Consider the following 17,028-nt stretch of genomic DNA (forward strand, 5'->3'; position numbering starts at 1 on the left):
AACTGTGTCCTGAATGTCCCCACTGTGACCAGCCCTAATAACTCCCAGAAATGCATCATCTACTCCATGAACCGGCACACTGTAAAACTGTTGTTTTCACATTTCCCACAATAAAATCCAGACAATAAATCTGGTTTCTGTTATATTTTTTTAATAATGAAAATGTGCTTATGATTTTAAGCTAACAATGTCAGTCGGAAGGAAAGCTAGATAATACATGGTAGGCAACACATTCAGGACTGCCTGTCAGAAACTGTAGAGCACTAGCATGGCAAAATTCCATACAGAAAAATAACCCATAAAGTGGGGCATATGGTTTCAGCTAATGGGACCTTCCTTATCTGAAAGCATTTCAAATCAATATCTGCAACCAATTACCCTGCAAGTTCAAAGGTCGTGGTATGCACACTGCTGAAGAGGATGAAGACCATAGAGAGTCTCTTCCAAGGATGTAGTTTTAACATTTCCCCCAGGAAGAGGCTCATGGGATTTTGAAGCCTTCCATAATAAAAGGCACAGTTCCTCTTTCCCTCTCTTACAGAACAAGTAACGTCTCACATAATGCAGACTGTGTAGACAATGAAAAATAACTGCTTATGACTGGGCTTAGGGACTAGGAGTGAAGCTTGAGGCCCACTTTACAAGATGGATATATAATTTGGAAGGGTGAATCTATTTATGCCTATTCCAGCCCAAACTGTCCATTAAACATAGTTTCCTACCTCAGCATTTGCTGGATAGTTTTTTATATTTATATCGACACAGGATACAAAATAGAAACTAATTAAATTGATAGGACATATTTATTTCATGCATTCTGGGAAACACTGTATATTTTATTGCCATTCCTACAATAAATACTGAGAGAAGAAGAATATAAACTACTGGTACTGGAATATGCCTCAATGTAGGACTGTAAAAAGTCCTGAATTCCATCTCAGCACACATACACACACACACACATACACACACACACACACACACACACACACACACACACATATATATATATATATATATATATATATATATATATAATTTGCCATCTTAGTTGTACTAAATCACACATATACATATATTATATGCATATATATGTATATATTACTTGATATTATAAAGGAAAGTATTCATGAGCAAATAAATATTCTGAATGATAATACAGAAAATTATAAACTAAACATAAAGAAAACTTTAAAGATTAATGCAATTCTGAGTACATGAGAAAACATTTTTTCTAGTGATCAGACATACTTATATTTTAGACTTATATTTTAGACTTATACTTATATTTTATACGGTTGATGAGCAAGAAAGGTCATTCTACAGAGATGCCTTCCTCTCCAAGGCAGACCAGCTAGAATGATCAGCAGCAAGTGATCCTGAGTTTTAAGTGACATAAGCAGTAAATTCCACACCACGTTTTTAGGATGCTATAATCCTAATTAAGGAATACGACTAAATTAGGTTGTTTAACTTTACAATCTATTTCTTTTTTTCCTTTTTTTATTAGATATTTTCTTTATTTATATTTCAAATGTTATACCCTTTTTCAGTTTCCCCCCAAAACCCCAAAACTCCTATGCTATTCCCCCTCCCTGCTTCTATGAGGGTGTTCCCCCACCCACCCACCCACTCCCATCTCCCCACACTCGAATTCCCCTATACTGGGACATCGAACCTTCACAGGACCAAGGTCTCTCCTCCTCCCATTGATGCCCGACAAGGCCATCCTCTGCTACATATACAGCTGGAACCATGGGTCGCACCATGTGTACAATCTATTTCTTAAAAAGAAAACACAAGTATTGACAAAAGTCACATCAATATTTTTCATTCCAAACAGGTTTTGAGAAGAAGATGGGTGAATAGACACAACCTGAATCGTGAACTACAAGTAACGCATGAGAAAACTCCGAGGAAAAGCAGCAGGGTTTCCCTTACAACTCTCCCTTTCTCAGTACAGAGAATCAAAGGAGCAATGGACTTCATTGTACTTGTGCCACGAAGAGTGTGTATTAAGAAAAACTTCATGGTTACAGTTAACATTAAGAAAGTCTTATTTATTTAAATGTGCGGATAAATTTCATTCGTTGTATGGATCCACCAAACAAAAGATATTTAAAGAAAGGTGAGCTCAGCACTTAAGCTATCCCATGTGGACTCCACCCACACTCACTGTGTGACCTTTATACCAGTTATCTCATCTGTTCCTTCTCAAGTCTTTCAAATGAGAAAAGCAGGGACCATTCATTCCTGGCTGCCTAGCAGGATGGTTGTAAACATCAAATGAAACAATGAATATTTATGTACTTCATAAAGTATGAAATGCCTGCCCCAAATGAAGTGCTATTTTTATTGTGTGTGCTGAATGAGGAAGGAAAGTCTGAGGTTTGCAGTTAATTGTCTTTACCATATGAAACACATGTTGTAATAATTATGCCTTTGTGTGGATTTCTTCTCTTTAGAATTATTAAACGATGGATACTATTGTTCTGAAAATCGTTAAACTGAAATTTTTTCCACTGCTCGCAACCACAAATATCTGTCTATGGAGCAAAACTGGATGTTGAACTTCCAAATTGTGTTGAGAGAAGCCGAGAGCCCTCCATCCTGCATGAGCCTTTAAGATGTTCTGCCATTTCTAATGGGTTCCCAGTTGTTTGGGAAAAACAAATCATGAGCTTATTTTGAAACAACTTAGAATTATTCTATTCTATTCTTCTACATAATTTTTCACTGATTCTGGAAATTTCTGTGAAATTATGTCAATGACGAATTTCATTGCATGGGATTATCTTTATCATTAGAAATAATGTTCGTTGGAATGAAAATGAAGCACTAAGATGTCCGTGGGGAAAATATGTCCACCAGAATTGTTTCTCAACTAGATTCAATGTGACATATACACATCCCAGAAGGCAAGAGGAACAACGGGAATAATGAAGAACACATTAAAACTTCTAATGACTATTATCCAAACATTGGGGATAAACCTGTGGCTACTGAATGTTTGAACTCCCGGGAAATGTTACAAGTAAGTAAACAACCACACTTACATTGCAGAGAGTGTGTTTGCTCTAAAAAAGTTTTTTATTGATACTAATAAGAATGCAAATCAAAAATGTTGGAGAAGCACCAACCTAGGCAACAAAAATAAATAAATAAAACATTTTCAAGTTAGTTGTTTTCTCTCCGGAAGACACTTGGCTCTCTTTGCACAACAGAGTACTGCAGAGATGTCTGCACAGAAGTAACAAGAAGTAACATTAAGTAATAATAAGATGCCTGTAAATTATCCGTGCCTACCTAACTCACTGAAGTAGTACGGAACAGAAGCCAGCTCTGCTGGTCCACTCTGAAGAAACAGAAAATGAACATCTATAGTTCACACAGCTTGATGATAATTAAGAGTTCATGAGCACAAACCTAGGAAAGCTTTGAATCCAGAACTGTTCCTGCTGATCCACAATTTTAACAAATCCCTGAGCTGTGGAACGGAGTTGTCACCTCTTTGATGGTTTTTGTCATCGTTGATGTCTAGACTTCTATTAATTACTTACATTCTGATATTAAGCTCATTGCATTGATTTGAAGTGTAACCCCTGGAAGGACACACAACTTGTAAGTACCTCAGACACAAACACACACACCCACACACACACCCAAATATGATCATGATGTTCGGCCATACAACTTTTAGGAAATATTTTTATTTCCTTATGATTTGTTTACATGGAGCTGAATTTTTCACCTACAACAATGACTATAGAGAGTCCTCTATACTCTCTATACACCTCATACTGTACAAATACATGTTTTCAAAGCTCTCCAGTGGTTTGCCAGAAAAATAGAACATTTTAGTTTAGCCAACTTCATCTCCATTTTTAATTTTGAAATAAATAATTTAATTATATTTTACTTTTTCTGTTCAGCCTCAATTTTTCTATATATGTGCTTCCTGTTTGCCTTCAAGTTCATTGACTCTAACTGTTAGTGTGTGGGGGGGGGGTATGGGAGATATGCGTATTTGTATCTAAATATAATCTGTTTTTGGATAATGTTACTCTTATGCATGTTTTGAGGCTGACCATTTGGCACTAGACAACAATTGCTGTTTTCTTCCCTAAAGAAGACCACCTCTCCTGCTCCTACCTTTCCTCGGTTGCCTGGAGTTCTTTGTGTAGGGCTGAGGCCTCACAGGCTTTTTCCCATCTAGTTTGGCATGTTGTGTGGTGTCCTTCTTGCTCGGCTCATGTTTGGGCATTTACTTTGATGAGATTTTTATAGCTGGGTATAGATTCTGATGTTAATAGAACACACACACACACACACTAAACAAACAAGCAAACCATTCCCTAATCCTCTGGCTCTTACAATTTTCCATCCCCTCTTCTCCAATATTCCCTAAGCCTTAAGTGCAGGAGAATTTTGTAAATATCCACTGAACCTGGGCTCCACAACTCTGAACTTTGATTTGTTGTGGTCTTCTGTCATGGCCTCTGTTTCAAAGAGATGTTTCCTTGATAGGACATAGACTACAATTATCTATGAGTATAAAGACAATGATTTATAAATTGTTGTTAGAGATTTTGCTGGGCTAGTAAGAGTTGGTATAGATGCCCCTCCAGTGACCATGATGTCACTGGAACTGAATAGTTAGCTTGGATTCCAGGACCAAGCATCGCTTTTCTCTTGTTTAGTTGTTCTTAAGTCCAGTTAGAGAACTGTTGGTTACTGTCACTGTATACAGTGCATGTCCCTACTATACTCTTCGGAGTATAATTCTGGTTGATGATACAGTTCCTAGGTATTATACCTGGGTATGAGTGTTGGTTGTCTCTCTCCTTTGAAGGCTCTCATGGTCAATGAAAGCTAGTCCTCAGGAAAGAGGCATGCGTGTCAGTTTCAGTACAGTCTTCAGTACAAAGGACTTACTTCCCACAACTGGGGAAGTAACCAAAGGCATCAGCTACAGCCTGTATTATTTAGGAGCCTCCTAAATATTTTATATTAGTATTTATTTTCATACCTTCATAAACCTAACATTGTGGCGGCTAAACAGTATAATCAGTATTTTTTCTTTAGAAAAATGGCTATAGTCCACCTGCTTATTCCTGCAACGATATGAAGATGACTACCTTCACCTTGTCTCTGATGCCCTCAGGATGGATCTCACACCCTCACCTTTCCTCTTTCCTTTCAGTCACTGTTCTAAACCACTACACACATTTGTTTCCTGACTGCATTCACTTCAGACACTGCTTCTATCTCTCTTGGAGCTCCTGAGCTGCTACGTGACAGACTTCTGTCACTTTCTAAACCATGGTGATCCACACACAAGCCTAAGGTGTGCCAATGCAGGAAAGGCAGAAGCAGAGCATGAATGTCCAACTCTGTCATGGCTCAGCTGGACAGTTCTGAAGCTTGTCACCACAGCCCTTCAAGGATGCCTGGTAGTTTGAGCTCACATAATACGCAGTAATTATTCACACAATCAGGTGCATTCGGAATAGCCTCCTGTCATTCCCTGGATCATCCTTTCCCATTCCTTTCTGTGATCACTACCTGTGAGCTATCACTCTGCTTTACGGAGTAGAATAGCTAAAATGACCTGGGAAAATGACCAAAAAGAGAAGAAATGGGAGACAGCAGTACATTGTGACTTAGTGGATGTAAATAGTCTGAAAAAAGATGCAATAGCATATTTTTATGATAAAAAATCTCTGTCTGCTTCCTAGTCCCTCAGCTTCATATAATATGCACCAACATTAACGATGTATGAATAGATATTATAAAATACATTTAAATGTAAAGTATCCTAACAAAAATTAAGATACATTTTAAGTATTTCTAATTAAAGCACCAATACTCTGAGAAGGAATTGGCACAAAGAAAAGACTCATACATCCTGACAAAGTCTGACCTCAAGGGCTAGCATCAGTTCATGTCTAAATGGATTACGTAACTGCTTCTGTTGAACTGTACCCTTGTTAAATATTTAACATTCACTATTTTCTTCATGTTGCATACTGGTTATTAGGGTCAGAAGGTCAGCATTGAGAGATGTTATTTGCTGTCAAAACATGGGAAAGGGATTTTGATGACGCTAGAATCTCAACACTGAAGGTACTACACTGCATCCTCTATAGCTTAAGACAATCCATACAACAACACAGGCATTTCAGCATTGCCACTGTTGAGAAACCCTGGAACTCATGGACAGAAACATATTAAATTCACTGTGGCTGTTTTGCTACAGTATGACAAACACAAGGAAAAGTTATGGATGGCTCTTGCCATGAAAATGTCGATACTTAAATTAATACATTTTTAACATAGCAGCAACCATTGGATTTGTGATTGACATAACACTAGAACAGTGGTTCTCAACCTTCCTAATGCGGCAACCCTTTTATATAGTTAGTTCATCATGTTGTGGCGACCCCCAATCATAAAATTATTTCCATTGCTACTGTAATTTTGCTACTGATAAGAATCATAATATAAATACGTATGCTTTCTGATGGTCTTAGGTGACCCCTGTGAAAGGATCTTTTGATTCCCCAAAGTGGTTGCAACCCATAGGCTGAGAACCACTGCACATGACGGATATTATAAATCTGTTTGATTCTGAATGCTAAATAGACTTAACCTGGGTTCTTCGAAGTATCCATGAAACGAAGGACTAGGGGATAGGGCTTAATTCAGGAGCGTTATGAAAGATACCAAATACAAATGTCAGGGAGTCCCTGAATAGACAGGGCCTTTCGACCAGTATAATGGCAGGATGAAAATTTGGTTTTTCTTTTTTGTTTGTTGGTTTGGTTTTTTGTTTGTTTGTTTGTTTGTTTTAAGTAAACAATGCATAACACTATGTAGAAGCATCAGAAGCACTGTGAGACAGTGGGCAACGAATGAAAATGCTTAAGGCATGACATCATAGATTGAAGGACAAATGTTTAAGGAATGACATCATAGAATACTCCTACAGCTTTAACAAAAAAAATAATAAAACAGATTGGCTAGAACAGACAGAGATAATACATAAATGTTTAGAAAAGTAAAGAAATGAGTATGGCTGAAATATGGCTGAAATCAATTTATTCCATTAATGAGATCATTTGAAAGTTTATTCTGTTAATGAGAGCATTTAAAACTGATCTAGCCCATTTGGCCACTCATCTCCTAGAAGGTATGTGTGCATCCACATGTGCATGTGATCACACATGCACACATACACATACTCACACACTGTCTAAGTCAGGGTTTCCATTGTTGTGAAGTGTCACCATGTCCAAGGCAACTCTTAGAAGGGAAAACATTTCATTGGGGCTTGCTTACAGGTTCAGAGGTTTTGTCCATTATCATCCTGGTGAGAAGCTGGGCATCTTGAAGGCAGACCTAATGCTGAAGGAGCCAAAAGTTCTCCATTTTGATCTGAAGGCAGCCAGGAGAAGACTGTTCTCCTCAGGCAGCCAGGAGGAGGGTGTCTTCTGCACTGGGTGGTGCTTGAACACTAGGAGTCCTCAAAGCCCACTTACAAAGTGACAGACTTCCTCAACAAAGCCACACCTAGTCCAACAAAGCCACACCTCCTGATAGTACCACTTCCCTTGGGCCAAGCATATTCAAACCAACAAACACACACACCACACACACACACACACACACAAACTCGTGCACACATTCATACTTATTTTTAGAAAGGCTCTGGTAATTAGAAGTTAAGGGGTGCCTGCCCATAATGATAATCTATCAGCTATCTCCTAGGCTCCATAAAGAATTCTTTCAACCTCACACAGCTCTTTGCTTCTTGCTCAGCAACAATTCTATGCAAGCTCTGTCCAGGTAAACAGACATGCCCCTTCACAGAATACTGGCTCAACTCTGTCTGCTGCACTCTTCCTCTCTTGGATGTTCCTAGGATAGGGTGCCTTTGCTGTCTGTCTAATGTCTACATCCTATATATAACTGGAACTAATAGGCACTAATCCTTCCTGGGAGAAGACTAACCAATTAATGAGGGAAGTCAGTGGGTCTCTGTCCTCCACCCACACTACTGCAAACAGAAAACCTTCAGGTATAATTCTTTGGTGGTCGTGCCACAGAAAGAAACCAGTCCGTGGAGCAGAAACTCTCCACTGTCTCTTTCTTCCTTCTGTTTCCCCCCTGCCCCGCCTCTCTTACCATTGTATGATATCTTGAGTTGTACACCATAATTAAATACTAGCCTGCTGACCTTTAGTCCTTTCCTTAGGTGTTCTGTAAAAAGAATTCAGGTTCAAGGCAATAACAATTATGAAATCAATGAACGTTGTTGATACTTTATGCTAGTTTTGCCGGTGAGAAGACTAAGGCCTGAAAACATTGCCTGAAATTCCTCATCAGTAAATTCTGGCAATAATCACTTGCCAGTAGGAGTGTGGATACTTACTCCTTGATGCTTTCTTTTTCTAACAAGACAACAGGAAGAAAGAAAAAAATATAGGCAGGTAAGTAAATTGACATTCTAGTTTGTTGTAGTAACAGATCTAACACTGATTTGAATGCATATAACAAAGTACAATTTTAAATTACCCATTATTCATTATCATCTCATTAATTCTAATAGTAGAATAATTTATTTATTTAGAACTGTCATCCTTTGAGACATTCGCATTGATATTTAAAATTTTTTTGTTTTGAATAATGGCATTCTGGGGACAGACTAGTGAGCTGACAAACATCTTGTTGGAAGTCTTCAGGGTATATATTAGCTGCTTCTTACAGGTTGCAGTGCTTCACAGATTATCTTAACAATAAATCTCCAAATTACAAATACATGGAAAATGAAGAGTCAAATAAACATGAGATCTTGTTTGTATTTCTTCCTGAGACACCGAATTTTTGTTTTCATGCCACATTCAAGACATGCAGACAGGAAGTTTCCAAGCCCCCATCTATAATTGGTTTTCCTTTCTGAGTTAACAAACTCTGGGCCCCAGAATCCATGTCTACTAACAGTGCCTCCTAGGTATTTACACTGGGGCAAACCTCTGGGGCATTCTTTCAGCCAGGAGTTATGACAATAAAATAAATTCAGAATCACTGGATACTTGTTCAGGAATAAAGTGGTGTTATTTATGAATTAGTTAATGTTATTAAAATATAGTAGATTATATAGTCTGTTGTTAATATTTTACTCAGATTTACTTCAGGGGATAGATGAAATACTTGTCAGGAGTAGTTAACATGGCTGCTTCCATTGTGCCCCTGTCTCAGCTTGCTCCATATGACATTCCTCCTTGGGGTGCTGTCGCCTACATGTTTCATGACTTCTGGTTTTAATGATTGCTTCCTGATAGCAGAACCTGTAATGCAAATGACATCTTTTGTGGTTTTCTAGTTACACATGGAGTTCATATCTAAGTTTATAGTTTCTGCTAGCGAGTGACTACTAACATTTTAAGATCTCCTACCCTTTCCTACAGTGTTCTGTAAAATATCAGGCAACTACAAAGTAGTGGTGCCTTCCCCTTGCCCACACCAGTTCTGTCCTTTGTGTAATGGATGGTCTTTGTGGCTCCTTACATTTGCAAGTTGCCTGCTCTGTATCATGAAATCAGATTGGGTCTTGGAGTAAAACATATAAAACTGAGTTTGTAATTACATTTTTGCAGGAAAATGGGAAGAAGGGGTGAAGAGACAGTCTCTCTTGCAAAATAATAAGAAAATGTTAAAAAATTACAATGTAAAAGATAAAATCAAAACAAAAATTACAGAAGAAATGTAAATGATCAGTGAGATTTTTAAATCTGCAGGTGAATGAATAATACTTGAAATAATAATTTTTTAACTAATGGAAGTGTTTGAGTTGTTGAAAATCTATTATTTATAAGTATTTAAAATGCAGGTCCACATCCTATGTACTGACAAATCCCCTTAAAGCACTTTTGACTATAGATGTCTTAATGGAACTTTTTTGGCCAACAAATTAAAACTTTTAAGCATCCCTGGAGAAAGCATAAGTTAATTATATTAACTCTTAAGCATTTAACTTCCTGTGTGGCTATACTTAAAGTTGAAAAAACTGAATCAGCTTGGTAATTTTATGCAATAAATACTATGCAACAGCTAAAATGAATAAAGATATTTTTAAAATTATGGAATAATTCAATATATGATGTTAAATTCTAAAATTTTAATATATAAATCAATCATAGATTAAAACTACATTGTATGTTTGCTTTTAAAGTGCATATGAATTAATTCTAAAACTTTAATAGTGGTTGGGCCTATGTAATAAGATTTTGTAATATTGAATTTTTCTTTGCCAGTGTTTTTAATTTATTACTGTAATCCTAGACAACTAATGAAATCTATTAAGACAAAAATACAAGTGATAACTCCAATGGAATTTCTATCAAAGAAAAGTAGTCTACAGGCTAATTGAGGACATGTATATTAGTTTTCTGGATTAATTGCTACTCTGTTACAGTGTAAAAATAGCAATAACTTCTTGCTTTTCCTAAAATCCAATCAAAGAAGATACTTTCTAACAAATGCTGTATGGATGAGATTTTCAATTTAAAATGACAGTCAGTTTAGCAAAGTCTGATGAACATTCCTGAATTTTTCATAAGTATCTTTGCAAATCCCCTAAAAAGATGTGAATATTTATAACACGCCTAAAATCCTCTTCAAAAAGCCACTACCTTATTAAGGGACTCAAATTTAAAAAAGAAATGAGTGTTTCTTTTTTAAAAACATATCTTCCTGGAAATATGTCTCTGGGTCTACCTTTCCACTTGGACATTGTAGGTCAGAGGCACAGCACAGTGGCTGAGTGTAGAGACGGGCTGGGGTGATACAGTCACGTTCATGTCATTTTCAGGCCACATTATGGTAATTTTTTAGATAATTAGAAAGGAGAAAAAGCAAATTCTTGAGACTTTAAATAATTTCTACATTCAAAAAGAAAGGACTGCAGTTGTCCCAATTGCCAAAAGTCAAAATTTTAAACACAAATGTGCATCATTAAGGATAAGAGAGGAGGGCACAGTACAGCCTCCGGAGCCTTAGGAATGGAGGGGCAATGACTATTGTTCTGAGGTACATTCAATTTTAGTAGTTAATTTCGGCACATTAATCATAATCAACTCTCTTTAATCAGAAATCGGGCTTTCCTGAGGACTTTTCTTTAATTGCAAACTAGAATAGTAGGTAAATTATTCTTTACTGTAGATCACAGTACCTCTTTAGGGTTTTGCTCCTATATACCGCACTGAATTAAATTGAAATAAAACTGTTATTGAATCTTACTATTTTATTACCACATGGCACATGTTAATTAATTGCTGTTAATAGGGTATGCATAGCCTTAAATGGCATACCACTGAAACGGCTAAGCTAACGAGCACATCTTAACTTCCGTGGGTACACCTAGGGGCACAGAACTGAACCGTTATGGGTCTGATGTTCTATTCAGCCTTGCAGCAGTGAAGCCCCACCTGTACTCTTCCCTACTCTGCGGCGGATACTGGTGGACTTAATTCAAGTCTTTTATAAGGTTTAATGGTCAGCCTTACTAATTCTACCGTTGTAATGAAATTGAAGCAGGGCAGTGTACGGTTGTTGTGGTAACACCTAAAATGTTATCAGTGGTTCTCTCTGCACTAAACAGCAGCCATTCTGCTTGAGTGACACCAGTATTTCACTTGAAAGCTTCTCCACCCTTTTATTCCAATTTGTCTACAAGTGTTGCACCTATAAACAGAACCTGTTTATCGCAGATGGAGAGTTTCCAAGCAGGAGAACTTTGCAATTATTTGACCCAGTGCAAGTATTTTAGACTCAAAACAGTCCGTTTGCCTTTATGGCTCACTGGCCGCTGTTCCCATACCTACGCTTAGTAATTCCTGTTGTTTCTGTTTCAAGGAGGTCTGTGGTCATGTGACATCCAGCATCTCTCGCCACTCTCATTGGGGTTTTCTTGGAAACTCGGCGAGATGGAAACGAACTGGTGTGAAATACAAGGGCTAAAATCTTTTTCAAGTTCTGAAGCCGCAGTACATATCATTGCCAAGGTTCCCAAGGTCCCTAGTGCCGCTGTTTCTCTGACTGTAAGATTAAGCAGTGACGGTAATTAGTAATTATGTCATCACTGCTAATATAAAAATAACAGGAAACAACTAGCATTTATTAGGTGCTCGCCATATGTTGCACAGTAACTTGGGCACTTTTCCCTGTAAGATCTCATTTAATCAGCACAGAGGTTTACCTAGGAAGAGTCACTACCCTTTTTATCCACAGGGTCACTGAGATACACAGCTCCAGGAACATTTCCGAGCCTTCGGAGCTGACAAAGCGAAGGGCCCCAAAAGGAACAAATGTCCGAATTAGGAATAAAGGGTACCGATATATGCTCTCAGCCATAAAATCAAGGTTAAAATGGGAATCCTGCAGCTCAAATGGATGTATGTTGAGGTAAGGCTTGCTTTAAGTAAACGCATTTCCTCGGTGTGGGGCCTAAGAAACAAACATATTATCTGTGTTTCTAAAAATCACTCCTCATTGGAATTTTTTTTTTTGAATTGTGTGTTAGCATTTCCTCTAGGCTCCACCCAACAGTTACCTAGCAACAGCCAGACACAAGCCTGGCTTCCTAGAGGAGAGAAGGATTCAGCTTCTCTCTCTCTCTCTCTGTCTCTCTCTGTCTCTCTCTCTCGCTCTCTCTCTCTCCCTCCCTCTCCCTCAGGTGTCTCCTGCTGCCCTCTTCCCCTCTTTCTCTCTTTCTCTCTTCCTCTCTCCTCTCTCTTTCTGTCATTCTGTTTCCATCCTCTGCCTCCACCCTCTTCTCAGGTCCACAATAAACTCCCTTTGATACGAAGCCTGTCCTGTGGCCGGTTTCTCAGAAGGACTGCCTCAGCATTGACGCGCTGAGGTGCTCCCCTCCACCGGTTCACACAACACTGTGCCTTAGCAAGCTTTGATTTGCTAACTTTCTGCACAAACACAACGCCTAAGTGAAAGGAAGATCACTTCCTGTAAGCGGCCAGAGGTGACCTGTAAAGATGGTTCGACTACTCTCCTGACCCAGAAAACCCCACAAAATCATGCAAAGCAAGAGGCTCAAACCTTCCTGTTCACTTTAAGAACACCAGGGAAACTCCCAAGCCATCTAGGGTATATGCATATCTGCAAAGCCACCAAGTATCTGAAGAATGTCACTTTAAAGAAGCAATGTGTGTCATACCGGTGGTATAGTAGTAGAGTTGGTAGGTGCTCCTGGGCCAAACAGTGGGGCTGGAGACAGGAACAGTGGCCAGAAAAAAAAAAAAAAAAAAAAAAGGAGTGCTGAATTTTTGCTGCACATGCTTAAAAATGCAGCGTAATGCTGAACTTAAGGGTTTAGACGTAGATTCTCTAGTCATCGAACACATCCAGATGATCAAGGCATCTAAGACGTGCCCACCAACCTACAGAGCTCATGGCCATATTAACCCATACATGAGCTCCCCTTGCCACACTGAGATCCTCAATGAAACGGAACAGATTCTTCCAAAGCCAGAAGAGGAGGTTGCACGGAAGGAAAAAATGTCCCAGAAGAAACTGAAGAAACAAAACCTCATGACACGGGAATAAATTCAGAATAAAATAAACGCAGATAAAGAAAATAAAAGAAAGGAAGGAAAAAAGAAAGAAAGAAAAGAAGAAAGGTCACCTGGAATTTTTATACAAAATATTGTGCCATACAATATAACTTTATCTTGATGTTCAATTAACCATTATTTTTTTTTAATTACGATCAATCATGACGGCTCTATGTGCCTTTTTCAGCTGCCGAACTGAAATCTTTGATAGAGATATCATGTCATCGTTTGTAAAGGCAGCCAACAATGAAACTGCTTGTGACATTTCATTTCAACTTCATTAAGGCACACATGCTAAACGGCCACCCTGAGCAAAGACAGTCATGCCCGTTCTGGATATTATCCACTTAGCAGCCTAGGAATTAGAACGCATTGCAAAACTCAGCCGAAGATTTCCTTTTCTTAGTTAAGCAGGACCGACCCATTGACTCCACACCCAAGAACAATGAGCTAGCTACTCATACTTTCCATATTGTGTTGGAGCTTTTAGGTTGTACCTAAAGCAATTTCTCCCCTCCTTTGTATTCTCTTACACATTTTTTAAAGACTCAGTTTTATATCTCTGCCTAAAACCATTTCCTTCTTGTTTTACTAAATCCCATACAACCAGATGGCCATAGTGTACTTGGTGCCCTGTACACTCTTCTCTATCGTGCTGTAAACGGCACTGTAGCATGATCAGTTCTATATTGGTGTGGACGTCTTCTACACACAATAAAATGTTCTTTTTTTTTTTTTCAGGCAGCTTTATATATCCAAATACAACCTGTAGTTTGATTTATGTAGCCTACTTTTATGGCCAGTTGTGTTTCATGCTGTGGCTCGGGTGCTTCTCGTCTCCTTGCTAAGAGCTACATGTGAAGAAAATGGGGTGAAGCCACGGAATGAAGAAGAACCACATAAAAAAAAAAAAGTAAAATTCTCCCTGCTAGGATATTCTAGTATCATCATCACCCAGATACTGGCGAGAGACTGTCATGAATCCTCTAACCTCAAAGGATCCACTCATCAAAAGAAGGGCAAATCATCCACCAAGAACTCCCCTTGAATTCCTGAGATGATATCGTATGAATAGTAAATCGATTGCTTTAAGCTACTAAAGTGTCTTTTTTTTTAATATTTCAATAATTCTTTGAGAATTTCATACAACGCATTTTGAATATATTTAGCCCATACTTTTTACCCAACTCCCCCATGCCCATTTTACCTCCCCAATCCCAACTTCACATCCCCCTCTTTTTAAATAACCAATAAAATACATTTGTATCACCCATATACTCCTAGGTATGGAGTCATCTGCTGACATATGGTTGCCCAACAGGGGCCACACCCTTTAAAAGAAACACTCTTTTTCTCCCCAAGCCATCAACTGTCTGAAGTGCCTCAATTAGGAGAGGGGGCTTGGGAACCCCTTCTTTGGGAAATATAGCAAAAAGTGACTTTAAAAAAAGGCAAAAAAAATTCTGCTTCTAAAAGTACTAAAAAAATTTATGTTGAGTACTCTAAAGTGGCTATAATCGTGCTATGAATCACTGTTCCAAAACAAGTACATCATGAGCACGCTGCCTTAACATCTAAAGAAAATAAGCACCAAACTTTCAAACAAAAGGAGAGCAGACCTCCCAGCATGTCTTGTCTAAACCGGAATATATGGGTATAAATATTGTTCCGTTTAATGTTGTTAGAAAAATCATCAAGATGTCAGAGCAGTTAAACATTAATAAGTGTGATAAAAAATGATAGGCTTGAGTGAGTATCTTATGTCTGTGCTTGTATAAACAACCTCGGCAGCATTTTTGCAAATCTCCCGTTTCTATAAACATTCAGCTCATGTAAAGAGTACTTAGCATGTAAGTAAATTAGGAAGACTAAGTTCCAGGCAAATTTCAACTGGCTATTTTTTTTTTAACAGGGCCTCCGTGGGTATCTCTTGACCCTGGTACATCAAGTCTCTTCCAGGTTAGGCACATCCTCTCCTACTGAGGCCAGACAAGACAGCCAGGCTAGAAAAACCTATCCCATGAACAGGGAGCACCTTTTAGGATAAACCCCCACTCCCACATGAAGGTCAAGCTGCACATCTGCTACATATATGTGGGGAGGCCTAGGTTCAGCCCGTGTATGCTATTTGGCTGGTGGTTCTCAACTGGCTATTTTTAAAAGGTCCACAGAATAATATGAATCTAAACTGATGCCCTAAAAGGTACAATTTCAAATCAACCAGAGTGAATCCCTTTCCTTATTTTCCATTTTAGTGAAATTTTTTAAAAGGCTCTCATTTTTTTTTATGTCAAATTTCCTTTGAAAGCTGATGTAATGAGTGTAAAAATAAACACATTTGAAGTTCAAATTCAATTTCACCTGAATATATTATGGAGCAAGCATGTCACATCCAATACTGAGGGAAACATGAGACTTCTTCAGAAATGTAAACGTTTCTACTTTAGCAAGTCTAATCTGATTATCCATCATCCATGAGTACAGAAAAAAAGAATATTTTAGAACGCATCCAAATATCATCAAAACTACAGTAAATAAGCTTTGGATTTTACATTTGGACTGTAGCATTAACAAGGGGAGATCATCTTAATTAAGCCTATATTAATTTTACATTATTTCTACTAAAGCTTTATTGTTGTGAGGAGTTTGTACCCAGGATATATTAAAGAAATCCTCTCTACAAAGGGATCATTTCTCCTGGAGGAAAATATCGGGGATGACTGTGAGCGGACTCGTGTTTGGGGCTCAGCTGAAGTGGCTCAGCTGTACGCAGCATTGCTGGGTCCTGGCTTCTCCCTTTGAGCACTGCAGACAGGTCCAAGCTTTCTCAGGAAAGTTCCGCTCTACATTGTAAAAGGTGCAGGAGACTCCTAGGACGAAGAGGCAGGGAAGAGTCCCAGCACCCTGTATGTTTATCACTGCTTCCATAAGCTTCTACTTCTGTGTTCGATTTCTCTCCTTTCAAGCAGTATGTGGCTATTTAGCTCTGAGTCTTCGTCGGGCTAATTTCAGTTGCAAGATATCTGAGTTGCTATGATAAATTTTTATTCGGGGCCCTGTCCTGTCCTGTTTGCTGACTTAATGATGTTATGTACCTCCAGTATCTGCTCGTTATCCTTGGATGGCGTGTTCACTGGGAAGGTTGAAGATTCTGAAGTATCTGATTCTTCCCACATCCAGTCTCACAGAACATCCGACTTCTTTGCTCCTTGTGAGGTCTGGTCAGGTGAGTGACTTTCATCAAAGATGTGAGACACGTGTGTAGTGTTGTAGAGTAGAAGCCGTATTGTCCACATAGAATTCACCATCCCACCTTCCTAACGGAGAAATCACAGCAGTAGATGTTGGAATGAGGCCTCTGTCAACCTCTATCTCTAAACACTCGGAGCACACAGAA

The 17,028-nt window shown here is 38.5% G+C and overlaps 1 pseudogene; it reads left to right on the forward strand.

Moving 5' to 3' along the window:
• The first annotated feature begins 13,168 nt into the window (after positions 1 to 13,168).
• Positions 13,169 to 13,734, forward strand: LOC117717591 (large ribosomal subunit protein uL22 pseudogene; annotated as a pseudogene).
• Positions 13,735 to 17,028: the final 3,294 nt, after the last annotated feature.

This window comes from Arvicanthis niloticus, chromosome 12, assembly GCF_011762505.2.
Source record: "Arvicanthis niloticus isolate mArvNil1 chromosome 12, mArvNil1.pat.X, whole genome shotgun sequence".
NCBI classification, from domain to species: Eukaryota; Metazoa; Chordata; class Mammalia; order Rodentia; family Muridae; genus Arvicanthis; species Arvicanthis niloticus.